Source organism: Papaver somniferum, chromosome 10 (genome assembly GCF_003573695.1).
Source record: "Papaver somniferum cultivar HN1 chromosome 10, ASM357369v1, whole genome shotgun sequence".
Classification (NCBI taxonomy): domain Eukaryota; kingdom Viridiplantae; phylum Streptophyta; class Magnoliopsida; order Ranunculales; family Papaveraceae; genus Papaver; species Papaver somniferum.
In genome coordinates, this window is record NC_039367.1 from 136,138,744 (window position 1) to 136,156,934 (window position 18,191).

General features: G+C 35.7%; 3 long non-coding RNA genes across 12 annotated transcripts; 2 read left to right on the top strand and 1 right to left on the bottom strand.

The window, feature by feature from the left end:
- The first annotated feature begins 1,736 nt into the window (after positions 1-1,736).
- LOC113318836 lies at positions 1,737-2,173 on the top strand. Its single transcript, XR_003344887.1, has 3 exons — positions 1,737-1,798; positions 1,874-1,964; positions 2,088-2,173. It is a non-coding gene; the product is annotated as an uncharacterized LOC113318836 (long non-coding RNA).
- A 139-nt stretch (positions 2,174-2,312) lies between these two features.
- LOC113318837 lies at positions 2,313-2,681 on the top strand. The gene is made up of 2 exons (XR_003344888.1): positions 2,313-2,354; positions 2,513-2,681. It is a non-coding gene; the product is annotated as an uncharacterized LOC113318837 (long non-coding RNA).
- A 7,635-nt stretch (positions 2,682-10,316) lies between these two features.
- LOC113318915 lies at positions 10,317-16,702 on the bottom strand. Of its 10 annotated transcripts, none has more exons than XR_003344953.1 (10): positions 16,555-16,702; positions 16,060-16,124; positions 15,364-15,917; positions 14,510-14,840; positions 13,365-14,075; positions 13,150-13,244; positions 12,522-12,645; positions 11,594-11,781; positions 11,257-11,504; positions 10,317-10,977 (listed from the first exon to the last, which is right to left on the bottom strand). It is a non-coding gene; the product is annotated as an uncharacterized LOC113318915 (long non-coding RNA). The 10 variants fall into 10 exon arrangements; XR_003344947.1 differs by having other exon boundaries at positions 12,522-12,658; XR_003344950.1 differs by lacking the exon at positions 13,365-14,075 and having other exon boundaries at positions 12,522-12,658; positions 15,721-15,917.
- Positions 16,703-18,191: the final 1,489 nt, after the last annotated feature.

Sequence of the window (18,191 nt, forward strand, 5' to 3'; positions counted from 1 at the left end):
AGAACCTAAATCAAAAAGTTCATAGATCTAGCATTGATTCTAATACTTTTGACAAAAATGATTTTGTAAATCTGTTGTATTACATTTGCTAGCTTTAATAAATGAACTTTTCCATCAAAAAAAAACAACAACAAGAAATACCACCTGGTACGTGATACATGCTAGTTTAGCAATTGATTATTGGCTTGAAGGCCTTCATGTTTACTTACCTGAGAAAGTTGTTATTTTCTGTATTTTTAATTCTATATTTAAATTCCTTGGTTTTATTCATGTAGCTCAAGCCATGATGAAGGTGAAGCTATCTGAATTTACATATACATCTATTGAATCAGCTCCTAATTAATCCTTTTGAACATGATGTTCAGAAAGGAAGTGTTTTTGACTACTAGCTCTCAAGGTGATGAAATTTATTCTTTGCTAATAACATAATCCAGAAAACAAATGGGTTAGCCAGCTGAATGTTGATCATTTGTTTCCAGCATCTCTCGCATCTCCTAATGGTTACTTACTCTTTTAAGTTATTTTTTATAGCCTATATTGCTTTGTTGTGAGATGCAAGTCAAGTTTCCAGGTCCGAAGAATTTCTGCATAATGGTGGATGCGGCCATGTTTGCACAAGTCATTTGAGATTTAACACAGAAGTTGATACCTGTCACAGTTATCTTTTTTTTAATCAAAGTCGTATTAAGATTTGGTTTACTAGTTACTATTTAAAAGTGCTTAACTATATGTCTTCTTTTGATTGAGAGGTTATGCTTCCTTTTTTTTATAGACTTGGTTGGGATTTCGTCAGTGCTATGTGACTGTTTTCATCTTGTCAAAGTATTCTAATGTATTTGCAGGAGGTCAATTAGATCAACATGGTTAGATTTAGACCTTTCCATTCTTACAATATATGTTTTTTGATCAAGTCTTAGAGCATCATTCCTTGTTATCATTTTAGTTGGACTCGGTTTCTCTAGGTCTCATTACAAATCTTATTAAATATTAAGGTTATAGTTTCTCCTTCAGGTTTTAAACTCGGGTCTGCAAAACTAGTAAACCAAAGCAATAGTGAAGAAGTACGGTGACGTAAGGTTGAACGACTAGCTGTGCATAACACAACCCAGGTAACTATTCTCCGCTCTTGTCGCAGCTTAGTTTTGTATATTCTGTATTTTCAGTTGATTGCAGGCCTATCCATATGTCAATACATTTTAGTTTTTGACTTTTTGTAATCGCCATTGGATTATGTTATTCAAAAGATATGGCACCCAAATAGGCCTGTCAATATATGTCCGATATCCGGAATCCGTTTCCGATTATTCGAAATCCTATAGGATTTTATCCGTTTTATCGGATATCGGATATCGGATAAAAATATTTATCGGATATTTCTTCCTTAACCTATCGATATCGGATTGGGCTATATCCGTTTGGTTAATATCCGATATCCGATAGAATTAGGGGTATAATTGTAATTTCGTCAATTCAATCGATTATCAGTCAATTCAGTCGAGAACCGAGTCATTTCCTTTTCTTTTTTTTCCTCCTCTTCTCTTCTCAGTTCTCGATCACTCTCGATCAATCACTCACTCAGTTGCTTTGCTTATCAATCACTCACCCGCTCAATCAGGTACTGATTATCTTCTATTTCCATGTTCGATTTCTATGTCCGATTCTTATGAAATTAGGGTTTCATAATTATGAGTTTCCAAATTAGGGTTTCATAATTATGAGTTTTCAAACTCAATGAAGGCAAGAACTCTTGGAGTGATTCAATCTCACCTTGCAACGTATCCATTTTATTTATCTACGGGTATTTTGTATGTGTTCAGTTCTTATTGAAGGTGAGATTTTGTAAATGTAACATTGGGCTATTTTCTCTCCACAGAAAGCTATCTATCTCCGCTTAAGCCAGCATCAAAGAAAAATCTGCAGAAGAAATTGGGGTTTCATCAATTTCAAATACGGAATCAAATTTTGTAAGTATATAATGCTCCTTAATGAAATACGCTTGATCTTCCTTTAGTTTCATATGATTCATTAATTTCTTCCTTTTAGGTGTTCTTCAATTGTTATTTAGTAAAAATAACGATGGCTTTCAGGTGATGGAGACGTTCCTCTTTATTTGGGTCAATGTTGACACCAAGGGGAATAAATTTTAGCTGTCTGCAACCCACTTACGGCTCAAGTGTGTCCACAATATAATTGTTCTTGGCTAATATCTACAAATTTTGTTGTTCAGGGCTTTGCATTCATTTCAAATCCGAGAATAATCATTAACCTCATCTCAACTCAATTGGTTTTTCAGGTGCTGGGTTTCTTTTTCGTCACGTGTCTTCTATGGTTAGTGTGAAGGAAAATTTGTTTAGGTACTGATATATTTCAAGTTTTCAACTAATAAGGCCTGAAATGAAATCAGATTCATTTGGCCTCTAAACTCATAATTATGAAGGCCGAGATAACGTATGATACTTTTATGGTTAATCGAACTCAGGTACTGATCTCTTGTTGTTAATGTTTATTGCAGACTCCCAAGAAAGGTGTTAAAACTCCAGTAGCAGCAAAGAAGAAGAATGTAAGTTGTAATCTCCAAGTGTTGTTAGTATTTTGATTAGAAAAATGATGTGAAGTTTAGCCAGATGTTGTATTCTCATGTCTCTTAAAAGCTTATCATGTATTATTAGTATTTTTCTGTGTTTTGTGGTGCATAACTTCACAAATTTTTAAGTTCCCTGCCGAACAAAGTCCCCTGTATCTCTAGGAACCTGCACTAACTTTGCACAGAATAGTTGGTATTGAGAGATGCATTGCTTCTCATCTTCATGTTGAAAACCAGCACTAACACCTGTATATGGTCTAAAACCACCAACTCCAAGACCAAGTTTGTTCTTTTGATGATCAGTAGCCATTTGACAGTGCAGAATATATCCATCAAACCTCTTAATTGGTTCTTCTACATCCCTTCTTGCTCCTCCTACAGTTTTATATGAGAGTTAGTGAGACGCATCATTTTTTTCAACTGAGGTGTTTAGCTCATAGAGTTTAAATTAAACTGCATTCACCTGATGCCGTTATACTTGGACTAACCAAATTGATTCACATCTGGTATTTCCGCTGACCGGTGATCCACCTTACACGAGCAACAAATTTATATATCCTTGAAAATAAATGTGTGTTATAATCTTATCAGTTAACTTTTGAATAATTAATTTTAAATTTTTATGATGAGTATCTTATTCTTATATGAATGTCGACTTCAATGACTTGTTATAATGCATATGTGGAAAATTTGGAAACCGAAGACGAATGAAGACAAGAGAGTCACAGGATGGAGATGAGAGTGACAGAGACACACAGTACTTATCATACTTTGTGTTTCCAGTTTTTACTTTCTTTAGCATTTGCTTGTGTTTCTTTTCATGCATGTGTGTGAATAAGAGACTTACTTAGAGACATAGCTACTTAAGTGTAACGTTTTAAGACTGTTTATGCGTTTGAAGACAATTTAGATGGTATGTATGAGAATTTCGCCTCAGATTAAAGATTACAGATTACACTGTAAGTCTGTAACTTGAATTTCATCTCTGATTACAGGTTCTTTTCATTTTTTGTCACTACAGGATATTATCGGATAAATATCCGATATCCGATAGCTTAACCTATCGGATATCGATATCTGATTTTGATATCCTATAGGATATTCTCGGATATAGAATATCCGATAATGCTTAACCTGTCGGATATCGGATATCCAAATATCCGACGGATATTCTTCCATTGACAGCCCTACACCCAAATACTCCCATACTCGAATCATATTAGCTCCATAGTAAGATAACTAAAAGTCCTTGTCAATATGAAATTCCATAAACAAACGTTTTAGTCAGTTTTTTGTGACGGAACCCTGCACTTGGTTCAGAATGGTGATTTATGTGTGAATACTTGTAGTGGTTTAATGTACCACCAGTTGGTTCCAGTCAAGTAAGGTTCAGAAATTATATAGTGATTAGCACAATCTTGCCACTTTTGTAGGAAAAAGAACTTGGAGTTAAATTTTTGGATTATTGATGTCTTAAACTATTGTTGATTCATGATTACCATCAATTTTTTTCTTTGCACAACTCCATTTCGCTGGAATTTGATATCATCTTATTAACCTAACTTTTCTTACAAGTCTTGTGAAGTTATAATTGTTCAGGTCGTTTTCCTTCTAACTATAGATATATTCATTGTCTGATTGTTATTGGATTAGACTAGTAATTTATTGCCATAATTTTACAATCTTAGGCATTTGTTGCGTATTTCTATGTGACTAAATATCAGATAGTTTTTTCATAAGAATGCAAAGTTGTAGAAGCGTATCTCTTGAATACTTGCTTTTCTGACTCGTTATAGCATAGCATACAAATGTATTTCACAACTTTAAACAACAAGGAACTGAAAATTGTTCTCTTGAAAACTGCTTTTCAGAAGGTTTTTGCTGCGTATGACTGCAAAATTGTTGAAGGTGTACTCAGCCATCAACTCAAGCTGTTCAAGAGAAAGTTTATGCAATCGATATGGTTTCCAGCACATAAGAAGGGAGTAAATCATTTTGTTGCTTAACTGCACTTGTCTTGCAACTTTTCGGTAGGACTTAGACTTATATTAGTATGTACTCCAAATTTTAATCCTTTTTGTGTAGTTTGAAACCAATGAATCAATGAATGTTAAATTGAATGATTATTTGTGTGCAAGTTTAATTTGATTCTCATTTTTATTTGATTTGAATTTGGTTTTCATTTGAGTCTCATTTGATTCTCATTTGAATTCTAATTTGAGTTTCATTTGATTCTCATTTGAATTTGGTTTTCATTTGAGTCTCATTTGTGTTTGATTTCATATTTAGTCAGATTCAGTCAGGCCAGACAGCCAATCTGAATCTATTTTTTTTATATTAAAATTTATATCTATGACTGATTGAAGTGAGTCATAAAGCATTGACCGTTAATATCGGTCGTTGATATAAGATTTTCAACGACCCGCAGTGACACGTCATATCTGAAAAAGACGCTCAAACAGTGACCCTTTCCTTGACCGCCAAAGCAAGTCATTTAACTCGTATCTATGACTTGCTTTGTCGGTCGCAAAAATGCTATTTTCCACTAGTGCTCCTAGTTCTTCTTCCTAGAGATTCATTAACCAAAATGTGTTAGATATAACCAATAAATAGTATATAGTTGATTAAACAACAACATAATAAATAAATAAGTTGTTCATATCAGGTTATGTAGTAACTTTTGGTAAGCATAACCTGTCATGCATCAACATAACAAGTCATGCGCATTTAACTTTATAACACGTTATTCAGATTGTTTTTTCTGCATAACATAAGCAGTTCATGTAAAGATGTTATTATGACATAATCTGATTTTATATTTTCTGTATTATGCTCTGTGAAATTATCTCTGCAGCTTCATTTGAGTCTTTTTGTTTTCAGCATCTTGTGTGGCTGGAGTTAAGGGTTATGTGCGGCTTCATTCGAGTCATTTTTGTTCTCATCTGGAGTTAAAGGATTTTCTTACAGGTACCTCAACACATCACTGGACGTCTCAATATATAGTTGGTTGTCCTGGTATCTCAACAGCGGGTTGTTGCGGATTTTCAGCGACTGGCTCTTCTGGCATCTCAATAGCTTGATGTTGTGGTCCTCCACCACCATCTTCTCCTTGTGAAATATGGAGATTAAATGTGGTCCCTTCACCTGCTTCTGCTTTCTTCTGAGTTTCTAGAAGAATGTCATCGTCTTCTCCTCCAGCACCATCATCACCATCCAAAAATTCTTTTCTTGTGTTTCAATTCTTTCTTGAGTTGTTAATAGATTTGGTATTGTCTCCATTTCCTTTGGCGTGTCTGTTTCTTTGTCGCTGGAGTGATTAACTACTTTTTTCAGGTTCATGAACTTTAAAGGTGAAGACTGGTGTCCTTCACTAGCCGTTTGGTCTTGGCTATCAAGTCTGATAACTTGGGGCAATGATTTTTGTGTAGGTTGATCAGTTGGAGATACAACTTCAACAAGTTTCTCATTCCTTGGAAAATTTTGACTCAGTGGTACGCTAGGCTCAGCTGATGATGCATCGACGCTAGGTCCACCTGATGATTCCACTCGCACCTCCTCTTTTATGCATGAAGCAATGAGAAACTTCTTCAGATCATCATACCAGTCAAAATCGAACGCTTCTCCATTCTGTATTTTTGTTTCCTGAGTCTATTTCAAGTCTTGTAGCATTTCTTGAACAATCTTCAACCTTTTTCCAGGACTACCGGGACACGTTTCTTGTGTCAATGATTTGCAACGCATCCAGAAATGCTTCTTCATACTTGTCTCTGTCCTCTTCAATATTCATTGCGATGAGTTCATATATATATATATATAGTTCTTTTTTTTTGGTTCCCTTGGTTCACAGAGTTCCGACTCCACTGCATTGTACGCATCTTTAAAGTTCTCATGAAACTGCAACATGATTAATAATACTCATCAGGGAATGCATAACAAATATAAAAACATTTTTTATATGCATAACATCTAAAACTAGTCATTTTTGGATGCAAATATTTTAAGTTATGCTCAAGAAGCATATTTTCTAAAGTTCTCTTCAAGAAAGCAATGCTCATTTTAAACAATGCATAAATAGTCATGCATTAAACATCAGAGCTGCAGAACTAGTTATGCAATTATTTATTAAGGGTTATGCACTCATATTTCATACAATGCTTAACACTTTATCGTTTTTAAATAATGCATAACTGGTCATGCATTCACAATTGCAGCCGCATAAGATATTTTTAAACAAGTACCTCTAAGTTTGTAATATACTTCTTGAGCATTGCTTTCTTCATTGTTCGCAGCTCTTGGTGTAGCAGCGTCACTGACCTTCACGATTTCGGATGATATCTCATCTATGTTAGAGTGCACAGCCAACCAAGGATGCAAAATAAAATAAAATAATAATAACTAATAGATATTGTGTAAAAATGGTTTATTTATAGAGATTAAAAAAAACTCACAAGAGAGTATATCGTGCAACAAGTGCAACTTGTGATAAGGCGATTCTTTTTTTCATAGTCTTGATGACGTCCATCAGGTGTTCGTGAATTAGATCAGGAAATGATACAGAGTCCATAGTCTCCCAATTCTTCACCAAATCAACATATGAGACGTCCAAAGTGTCTCCTATTGACCCACAAAAGAACAAGACGACTAGCATGTAAAGGAAGACAAAAGAGACAACTTCCTCTTCATGACCTTTCTTATCAAGTTTTTCGAACACCATCCTTTGAATATCATCCACCTTTATTACATGTTCTTTGGGATCTGTACTCACATTACATGACTTTGTTTTTCATGGGAATTGCTTGATGAGGGCAAGCGACTGAGTCATCGATATCTCTACCTTAAAAGTCAGAATATATCTTCCTCTATTTACTTTAACTCTTGGCATCTGAAAAGTAACAGCAAGCTCACTACCCGTTGACTGTATAGACTTGTTTTCGGACACCTTGAATGAATGTTGACTCAAATCATCATGATCATATGATAAAAGGACCTCATCCATCAGATGGTTGATCTTACCATCCAAGTATGACATTTCGCAATATATAACCAGTTATAGAATTTCCCAAATGGACACACATTCATCATATTAGCCTGCATTGGAGTTAAACCACCTATTCCCTTATTTTTATGAACAAGGTACCTACCCTTAGAAAACCTGCTCTATAAGTACCTCCCTGAGTTGCAGGTTTGGGTTTAGGTTTAGCTGCATAAACAATAGAAATTTTTTTGCATATTATTAAGTTAGAACTACTATTTTGACTGCATAACCTCCTATGCCGCTTATTCAGACGTCTTCATAAACTGTTATGCACGATTTTTACCATGCATAACCTATAATGCACTACTTCTTAAAATGTATTATGCATATTTTTTACCATTGATAACCTATGACGCACTACTTCTTAAAATGTAAAAAGACGGGTAATGAGATATTATACACAACCATTTTTCTGCATAACCTATTATGCAATTTTTTTTTGAGGAAGCATTATGTGTTTTACAAGCTGTTAACTACAGAACAAGCAGGTAAATGATCAAGAGAAATTTATTAACTAATGCATAACAATAATTCAACGCACCTTATTTATAGATGACACATTGCTGAACAGGTTCTTCTTCTTTTTTATCTTCTCCTTCGCTTTCAGATCTTTCACTTTGCTTCTCCTTCTTCTTCCTTTTCAGGTCTTCTGATTGTTTGGGTTCACGTCTTTTTCTTTTCTTCTGATTATCAACAGCTTGCTTGACTAAAACAGACCAAATCAACATTGAAGCAAATCAATCACACCAAAGAAACAATATATCACACAAAAGATATCACAAAAAAATCTTACCATCTTTCTCCTATCATTTGTTTCATCATTATCCAAAACTTTCTTTAGTGCAGCTTTCTCTGCTTTTTTTTCCCCTTAGTATCTTTATCAGCATGAACTCTAGATGGACTAGTATTCGCAATTAATTGCTCCTCATCTTGCCGATCATAATCTAATAACAAACAAGAACAAAATCATGCATAACAGAAAAGATCAAGTTATGTTCGGAAACATGAAAGATATAGGCAAGTTAAGTTCGCACCCGCTTTCTTTTTAGTTTTTTTTTTCTTTTCTGCTTTCGGCTTAGGTGAACTAGGTGATACCTGATCTTTCAATCTCTGCGACTTCCTTGATGGGGGGTTTGCTTCAGGATCTTTTTGACAAAAAAATAAATAAGTTATTCGTATCAGGTTATGCAGTAACTTTGGTAAGCATAACCTGTCATGCATCTTCATAACAAGTTATGCACATTTAATTTATGCTGCATAACATGTTATTCAGATTTTTTTCCTCTGCATAACATGTGCTTTTTACTACAGAATTTGTTATGCAAACATGAATCACAGACACATGAAGGAATGTAAATGCATACAAAAGATTTTCCTTTTTGGCAGCTTCGTGCTTTTTGTTGGTTCTCGTCTCTTTTGATTGCTGGTCACCATCAGTTTCCCCTTTTTCCTCTTTTAGGTTATCATCATTAGCAAGTAAAAAGGATGTTAAAACTGAGGTAGATTAAAATGAAAAAGTAAAACTTAAAAATGGTAAGTTAGACAGGGTGCCATGCAGTGTTTTTTGGTAAACATAAATTGTTATACAACCTGTCATGCCGGAGACTTTCTTTTTCTTCCTGGCAGCGTCGTGCTTTGACTTGGTTCTCATCTCCCTTAGTTGGAGGTCACCATCAGTTTCCCCTTCTTCATCTTTTTAGGTCATCATCATCAAGAACAAAAGCTAAAATCGAAAAAAAAAATCGAATCTAGTGAATGCATGCAAGAATAAAATCGAATAAACTAGCTTTTCATACCAGAATTCTTTTATTTTGTTGATGTTTCCTCCATTTTTACTGAAGTGATTTCTATCGATTGAAGTATGGGAAGTAATTTCTAGGGTTTGTTGAACTGATTTCAATAGAAGTAGGGAAAGTAATTTATAGGTTTTGTTGAACTGATTTCGATCGATTGAAGCAGGGGAATGATCGATTTCTAGATTTTGAATGATCGAGAAAGTAATTTCTCTACAGAGAAGATCCGATGTTATAACCGAGAGGAGAAACGGCTGGAAATAAATGAAATTAGTGGAGTACGGTTACTGGGAAGTTGAGAAATTAATGAAACCGCTAAAGCACATTTGAGTTTTCACGTGGTTTTTTAACATTTTTTAGATATTTGAGTTTTCACGTGGTTTTTTAACATTTTTTAGATATTTTGGGTGCGACGGAATCTAAAAATAATTGCGGACCCGACGGTAAGAAAAAAAATTGGGCATCCGACTAATTTTCCCTAACTTAAAAGCACAGCTGTTGAACTCACACATTTGAGGGCCCATCACCCAAGGGGATTAACAGGGCCCACTTTATTGGTGGCGGGTCCAATCATTATGTAGAATGTAGTTGTCCTGGTTATAGAGTTTTTCATTCCGAAGAAGTTAGGATTGTATAGAATTCAACCCACATTTAAAAATGAATAAAACTGGCACTCCACGTCCAGGGTGCGCCATAAGTTACTACCGTTCTGAAAAAAATCCGACATCCACGTGTATGAGAATTTCAGGAGCAGTATTGGAAGAGTTCTTTTAAGAGCGAGACCCAGAAAAGCCACGACTCTGAAACTGGTTTCAGCCATCAAACAGTTGGTAAGGCCGGCCCTCAAAAACAGAGCACTTACGTCAATTTAAGAGTTCTTCACAAGATCGGGAATTGGGATCTATTTTAAGACCTGGTAAAATTTGAAAATGATTATGATATAAATATTCTTGTAAATTTCTTTAACAAAAACCATTTCGGCAAACATGCTTGTCGTTTTCATTTTCTTTTAAAACCCACCAAGATCAGTTTTTATAAATATAAGGAATGGTACTGTCATAGTAACAGCTTGACAAATGCTGGAAGGCGACAGTTAGAACTCATTGTCATCATCCACAGACCACGGCAATATGCTTCACAAGCTCCTTCTGTTGTCGTCTCTCACCTCTCTTTTCTTTTGGAGAGAATCCCAAGGCGCCAAGCTTCATTATGCATGTTGAGGCAGAAGGCAGTCCTCGAGATGAAAGCAGATTAGGTTCATTTACAGAGGGAGTATTTCCAGTCTCCTTAGGTACCATCCTCCACCCGTTTGTAGGGTCCAAAGTTGCATCGATGGCACAATCTCGGATTGCCTTGGCTGCAATGCTCTCGGCACCACACAGGGTTCGTTGAGTCTAACCTCAGCTTGTGAGCAACGTGAACAAGTGAAATGCGAGGATAAGAGATGCTTATATTGCAAAGCCCTGTCCGGATGACAATATGTCGCAACATCACAATCAGATTGGGAGTCCTGTCTGAGCTGGCAATACTTGCAAACTTATCCGCAACATCCCTATACGAGAAGCCTGAAAATCAAAACAAAATTTGATGATCTCGTCAAAATCCCTCCACAATGTGTAACATTTAATGTGATTTTTTCCTACTTGACTAATTGAAGGGCTCACATGGAGCAATAACTCAGCAGTCGCACCCACCCTCTGAGTCAAGTTATCCAAAGGTATTCCATATTGGCAGGTCACAGAAAATATACATAGTTACAAGACAAAAAAGATACAGAGAAAAAAAAAACACAAAAAAAAAGCAAGCTGGGATTCAACCAGTGTGAGCAGAAGAATAGGCAATACCTCATTTAGTGCAAGTTTGAAGAGTCACATTTGTAAGCTCAAAGTATGGCCTCAATACCGTTTTCATGCCTTTCTGCATGAGGACAGTTCTCTCTGGCAACAGCAGTCGAACTATGATGGCCCATTTGTTGAATTGAACTCGGAACCTAAGGGCTAATGCAGGAGAATTACAAGCAGCTTCCAAGAGTTTCTCTTTCACATCAGTGTACTAGTCCTAATCTTTCCCAGTTAAAAAGGTAACGACAGAACTGCATAAAGAAAGTACAGTTAAATAACCCGACCAAAAGTGCCTCAACTAACCAATCATTATTACAGAATAACTTGCTTAGCAGATTACATAAGCTTCACAGCCCGCCGATTTTGTCAGGTTTTTCCAACACCTTGTACACGGTACTTTGGTGGTTTAAATGGAATCTGGAGAAAAGTGAATCACAACTAAAAAGCCTCCTCCTGCTTACGGACTGTCTGGAGGACCCATATTGCTACTTGCCAATGGTATACCGTACATGTCTTCAGCAACAGGACCTATAAAAGTGCAACCAATTGCAAAGCCATTAATAAAGGAATTACATTATTTTCCACGCTTCTCTATATTAAAAACCAGTGGAGTCGTTCAAAAAGCCAAACATGGATGAAATCTTTAGCAAGGCAAATAGCTAGTAATAAGAACTAAAACCACATAATAACAAGAGATAATCTTCACTGCAAAACACATAAAACACAGAGACTGCGGTTATACTTGAACATGGACATCTATCTCTTCAACCTTTATCACCAACTATCATCCAAACAAACTTTTCAGGTAACTAAAACAATGCTCTTAACTAGTTAATTACAGTTGGAAACAAACTAAGATTTTTCAAAGCAAAAAATAAAATAAAATAATAAAATAACATGCAAATTAAGGTTCAAGCAACCCAAGTACAATCCTGCATAGCGCGAAGTCCCAGTTTCATGTTTTAATTTGAGAAGCTCAACCTTATTGTCTACTTCATTCAGGTGTCTTTAAAGAGAAACCAGATATGGTCATCATAACTAAATAAGGATAAATACATTTTGTACAGCTAGCATAAGGTTTCCGTCAAGTAAAAGTGCATATGATCATTGTTGAAAGCTCACTATTAACTAATATGAACTTAATAAGCTCTTAAGATTCGCTCAGGACCCTTGACTAACTTAGATATACGACATACGAGGAATCCTACGATGGCTTCCAATAAAGGCAAGTAGCCAACAGTACAAAACAAAAAAAGGAGAAAACATACCTCGAGTAATGCACAAATAGCAAGCTTCACAGTTTCTTGTCCAAAAGTTTTTTGTAGGTTTTCTCCAAAAATTCATGCATGGAGTTGGAGTTTCCCCCTGTTGCATTAGCCATCCAAGCTGGCACTATCATCAGTAGCTGAGGAATCAGTCACACAATGAGAAGTGGTCACACAAAAGGAAAAAATGCATTTTGATTCATGCAACCACAAAATTTAAGAACTTCAAAGCATACACCGTACAATTAAAGGTGAGTTAAATGGAAAATTGATATCCAACAGAACTTGAAAAAAATATCCATCCATAAAGAGCTTCTCATCAGAAATTGCACCAGAATCTAAACAGGAAACCAAGATCAAGCCTTGTATTGAGTAGAGTTACCTAAATGGAATTGGAGAAAACCCATAACCTTGATTTCTTAAATCCTGAGGTTATATAAATAATACTAGACACCAAAAATATATGACTATGGAATGCTCAACGAAGGCTCTTTTGCTTCTTCAAGTGCAAGGACAGATACTCGCGTTGTTATTGATAAGTTAAATAAGGTGGAAAAACCTTTTTCTTTGAATGCAAATATACAAATATCGATCTATAGTGAACATCAAGTGATAGGGGTGAAGTAAATACCATGACTTCTGCCTCTTATCACTACCACTTAAACCACTTGGCTACCTTGTGAAACCAGGACAAACCATTAAATAATGATATTCCAGGGTGCTGTACTGCATCAAACCAACAAGTAATGAAATAAGTTTAATAGGGTGAAAAATCTTTTCCGCTGAATCCAACTGTACAAATACAGATCTATGGTGAACATTAAGTGATAGGCATGAAGTAAATACCATGACTTCTGCCTCTTATCAGTACCACTTAAACCATTTGGCTACCTTGTGAAACCAGGACAAACCAATAAATAATGAAATTTCAGGGTGCTATACTGCATCAAATGGATTACTTCCGTATGTTACTAACTTGGGGACATGTTACGCGAGTATCATACACTGTTTTAAAATTAACAATATCAGTTTGCTAGATAGGAAAATTCTGACATCGATTTTTACCAGAATTTCAAGAACAGTATTTAAAGACATTCCTTTTAAGAGACAGATCCGAGAAAGTGAGGACTTTCAACAACAATACTGACCAAACAGTTGGATGGGCCATAATGTGAGACTGAAAAGCAAAGCAATTACGATCATCTATTACAAGGTCAAAAATTGGGATCCACTTTAAAAGGTTCTTCCAGAACCTTGAATTCCATAATTCGGTTCCTTAGACCAACAACAAGAATGGTAACAAACTCGAACATTAATCTTTCCACTTCTCTAATGTACAACACTGCAGCAAAACAATTTGAACAACGTATTCAGAAACTTAAGAAAATTCCTTCATACGTTCATATTATTCGATCCAAATAGGGACCCCTAAAACCACCAAAATCCTTATGCAAAAGACTTAAATTCCAAGATATATCTATATCATTGTTCCTGATCATGGGAGACAAGACTGGTTCTTAAATACTGACAGGTCCATAAATGCAATCCATACTGTACCTTCAGAAAGGGTGCACAAGACATATGTCAGCTCAGTTATACAGCTATATTCAGTAGTTCTGAATAATGCATTGATATAATAAGCTAAAGTTAAACAGCACCATCAGTTTCATCTACCTGCTACAAATATTAAGATCATGTTGACATCTGTCTGAATAACTATTTTCAGGTAATTAAAATAAAATGCAAATTAAGGTCAAGCAACCCAAATAGAATCCTGTGTAATGCTAAGTCGCAGTTACAGCTAATGTCTTCCACTGCATTACCCAAATAACAACCCAAAGAGAAAGCAGACACCAGGTTTTATGGTCATCAAAACTGGACCAGGATACACACAGTTCTGTTCAGCTTGCATAAGGGCACTTGACTAGCTAAGATGACTTCCGATAAAGGCAAGTAGGCAACTGAAGATAAGAAAAAAGGAGAAAAAATACCTCAAGAAACGCACAAAGCGCAAGCTTCACTGTTTGTCGTCCAAAAATTTCTTTTGTAGGTTTTCTCCAAAATGTCATGCGTAGAGTTGTAGTTTCTCCCTGTTGCATTAGCCTTCCAACAGGGCACTGCCGTCTGTCGCTGAGGGATCAGTCTGACAATGAGAGATGGACTCACATCACCACTTTGAGTATACCAACAACTAACATGTGATATATCCAATCCAACAGCTATAGGAACCTGAACTGCGAGTCTATGGCTTTGACACTGAATCCTTTCCTTGTATATCAAAATGTGACGAAGCAATATGATTATCCAGGACAATCTTCCTAACTGATGTGTAACAACACGAAAGACAAAAATAAACAAAAATCAGCATATATCACACACATGGGCATCGTAAGTCATAATTCGAAACTGCAGATAGATGCACCATTAAGCTGTAGTTGTTTTATTATCTAAAAAGAACCACTTTCAAACTAAACAAATTACAGGAATAGGGAATGCCTACAGTAAAAGAAAACCATGACCAAGTTTCCTCCAGTTGGGCTCAAAAAAGTGATCCGGCATTCTCTTTACAAATTAAATTGAACCCAAAACTCATACAAACACAAGTAAGTAACAAATCTTCATGATTACCAGCAAAAACCACATATATACAATTAAAAGCAAAAACAAAAGGCAAAATTATCTTTTGATTCATGGAAAAACAAAATTTCAGAACTTCAAAACATACACTTATAGATAAGTTAAATTGAACAAATCATGATTCCCAGCAAAAACACCAAACCCACAGAACACACACAATTAAAAAGAACAAAATGAAAGAGAAGTAAGGTTAATGAGATTATTATACCTAGAACATCTTTACCACCAAATCCTGCTGATGTTGATGATTTGGAAACAGAAATTTATTTCTGCCGTGATGTCAAAAACAGAACCATGGAGGATAAAATGTTTTTTGTTGAAGTTTTTAGGTTTCGCACTGAACAAAATCAAAGTGTTTTGAGTTTTGGGGAATGAATGAAAAATGAAATTCTAAGGGCTTCGTAAACCAGACAGGAGAGTTAATCCATTGGGACGATGCACATGCTTTATCCAAACCTCAAAATCTTCTTCTTCAATTTGTCCTTCGTATTCTCGAAAGATTTTTCAACACTTTTTGTGCATATAGCAGCAAATGAAGAAGCAGTAAGAAGCATTAGGGACACACCTCCAGTTTTCAAGATCTTCTTCACCGTCTCTGGCCCGGCATCGCACTTATCTCTGCCGTCAAGACCTTGGAAATTAGTAAGTGTGATTCCAAAAAGTGCCATCATTCCCGAGCCCGCCCAAACCAATTTTAGTTATGTCATCTAAATTATCCATCCAATCTTTCGTCCATTATCCACATCTTTCTCTTCTTTACTCCTGTAATGAAAAACAAGTTAGATTACACTAGATATTTCACATTGCTTATCCACCCAATTTGAGTTGGAAAAACTACATAAGTTTGCAAACTGTAGCAGTTGAGACTTGCAGCATGAGAAGACAGGGGAGTTTCAATCAATACCTCTTAGATTTGTTTAGTGTATGAAGCGCTTAGTTTCCCCTTCTAGACATGATATGCCAATACTACTGCAACAAACACAAGTGTAAATATCACATTTGTTTTTAATTTTAGTGAAGTAGCAGTGGCATGTAATTTAATCGGATCTGATGGATGTATTGAATAAATTTCAACTATGAATTCTATTTAATTGAAAGTTGTGATCAGTTTGTTTAATAATCTTAAATGTTTTGGACATTGTTTGTGACGGACGGGAAATCAATTTCTCATCGTTTGGTCTGCCGGTAACACCACAGTACAAGATCTAGAGCTAGACAACAAACAAAGCGTAGTTCCACTGGTATTCTACAGTCATCCATCACTAGGGGTATTCTCAAGCTATATAAAATCATGCAAGATATTGTTTAGAATTTATGTATAAAATCATCCATAACTATGGTAGTAAACATTAATCAAACAGAAATGTCATAGAGTAAACGAGGAACTCCAGTTACTTACTTGGCCAAAGATGGAGAAGAATAAGACGAAGCAGGTAAACTGAAATCTTTTAGCTAGAAATAAGGTTTTTCGCTTGATCCTGGTATGGATTTCTATAGATCTCGTATTTGACCACTTATGGTTTATGACGGCGCTGGAGAGAGTTTGAGAGAAAGGAAATGAAATAAAATGAAGTAAAAGAAGAGGATGAATATATATCTAGAGTTTTCTGTTTGGTATCCAATAATATGTGCGGTCAAAACTAGTCAAAGACCCTCAAGGTTGTGGCGGACTAGGTCTGCGCAAATATATTGGGCTACGTGCCTACATCCATCATCACATACTTTAGTGGTAGGATGTTCGAATCTTCCGGTCTAAGTTTTAGCCATTTCCAAGGGAAGTAGAACTTGGGCAACACAAAGATAGCATGTGCATAATATAGGATTTGTTATAGTCCTAAAATCTATAGGTAAGGGAAAACTCTATAATCGGGACAATTGTTATAATCCAAATATAGACAATGAATCCACCTTTACTAATCTCATTGCTAGAGTCATTCTCCTTTGACATTCAGATTGTGCTACATCATGTGCCGGAATTGGACAAGCCCCCACCGTCGCGGCTGTAGGAGGGTTGGAAAGAGAGTGCCCACTACAGATGGAAAACTCAGTGTTGCTTTAGTCCTTAAGATAATACCATATACTGATTCTATGGATTCTTCTGAGTCCCTGAGTTATACTCAATGGTTAATGGAAATTATTAATAACACAATTAATGTTGATGTAGATATTCATGTTAATCTGTCAAAAAAATTCAAAACTCAAATTTTTGTTAACACCAAAATTTGGTCTGCACAGCTCATTAACTATGGTACATACCCTAAAAAGAAATAACTTTCACACTTATTTTTCCCGTAAGGATACCAGGCTAGCGGTTGGCTACACCATTTTTACTTCTGATTACCACTTGTCTATGGTTAGGGTTAGGGTTTCAATCACGTACTTGTTTATGCCAAGAAGATGAAAAACGAGGAATATGAAATGGTTATTTGATTTGGAGTAGCAGATGAGAAAGCAGAGAAGAATATCACAGATGTTCATGGATTTGAGCTTGAAAACAGTATGATTCAGAGATGGGTTTTCAGCAGAGAAGAAGAAGTAAAGTAGGGCAAGAGGAAACCCTAATATGTAAGATTTCTTACGGGTCTATAAGTGTTGGTGAAAGGTACAATTAAGTTTTTGGTGTAAACCAAGTGTAAGTTATTAGTTAGCTGTAAATTCTCACATAAGTGTTGTATACCCACATTTTCTCTAACGGTGGTATAAACAGACAATTATATTACAAGGTTTAAATAAAGTGTAGTTCATGTTTTAATGTTTCGACCAATAGAGTCCCGCCACTTGTCATCACCAGCTTGCTCCATGTCAAAGTTTTTATCTAATTTAATTTGAGGGAGGTGTCACACTCATCGTACGACGTGGGAGCTTATATAACTTAGCATTTTAAATGAGGGGAGATTCACTCCCTCCGTCCCTAAATAGATGACCTAGTTTATGTTTGCACAATTCTTAAGGAAAGGAGGAGAAGGGAGTAGTTTAAGTATTTTTTTTACAATTATATCTCTATGGATATTAACTAGTAAAATTTAGAATTAACTT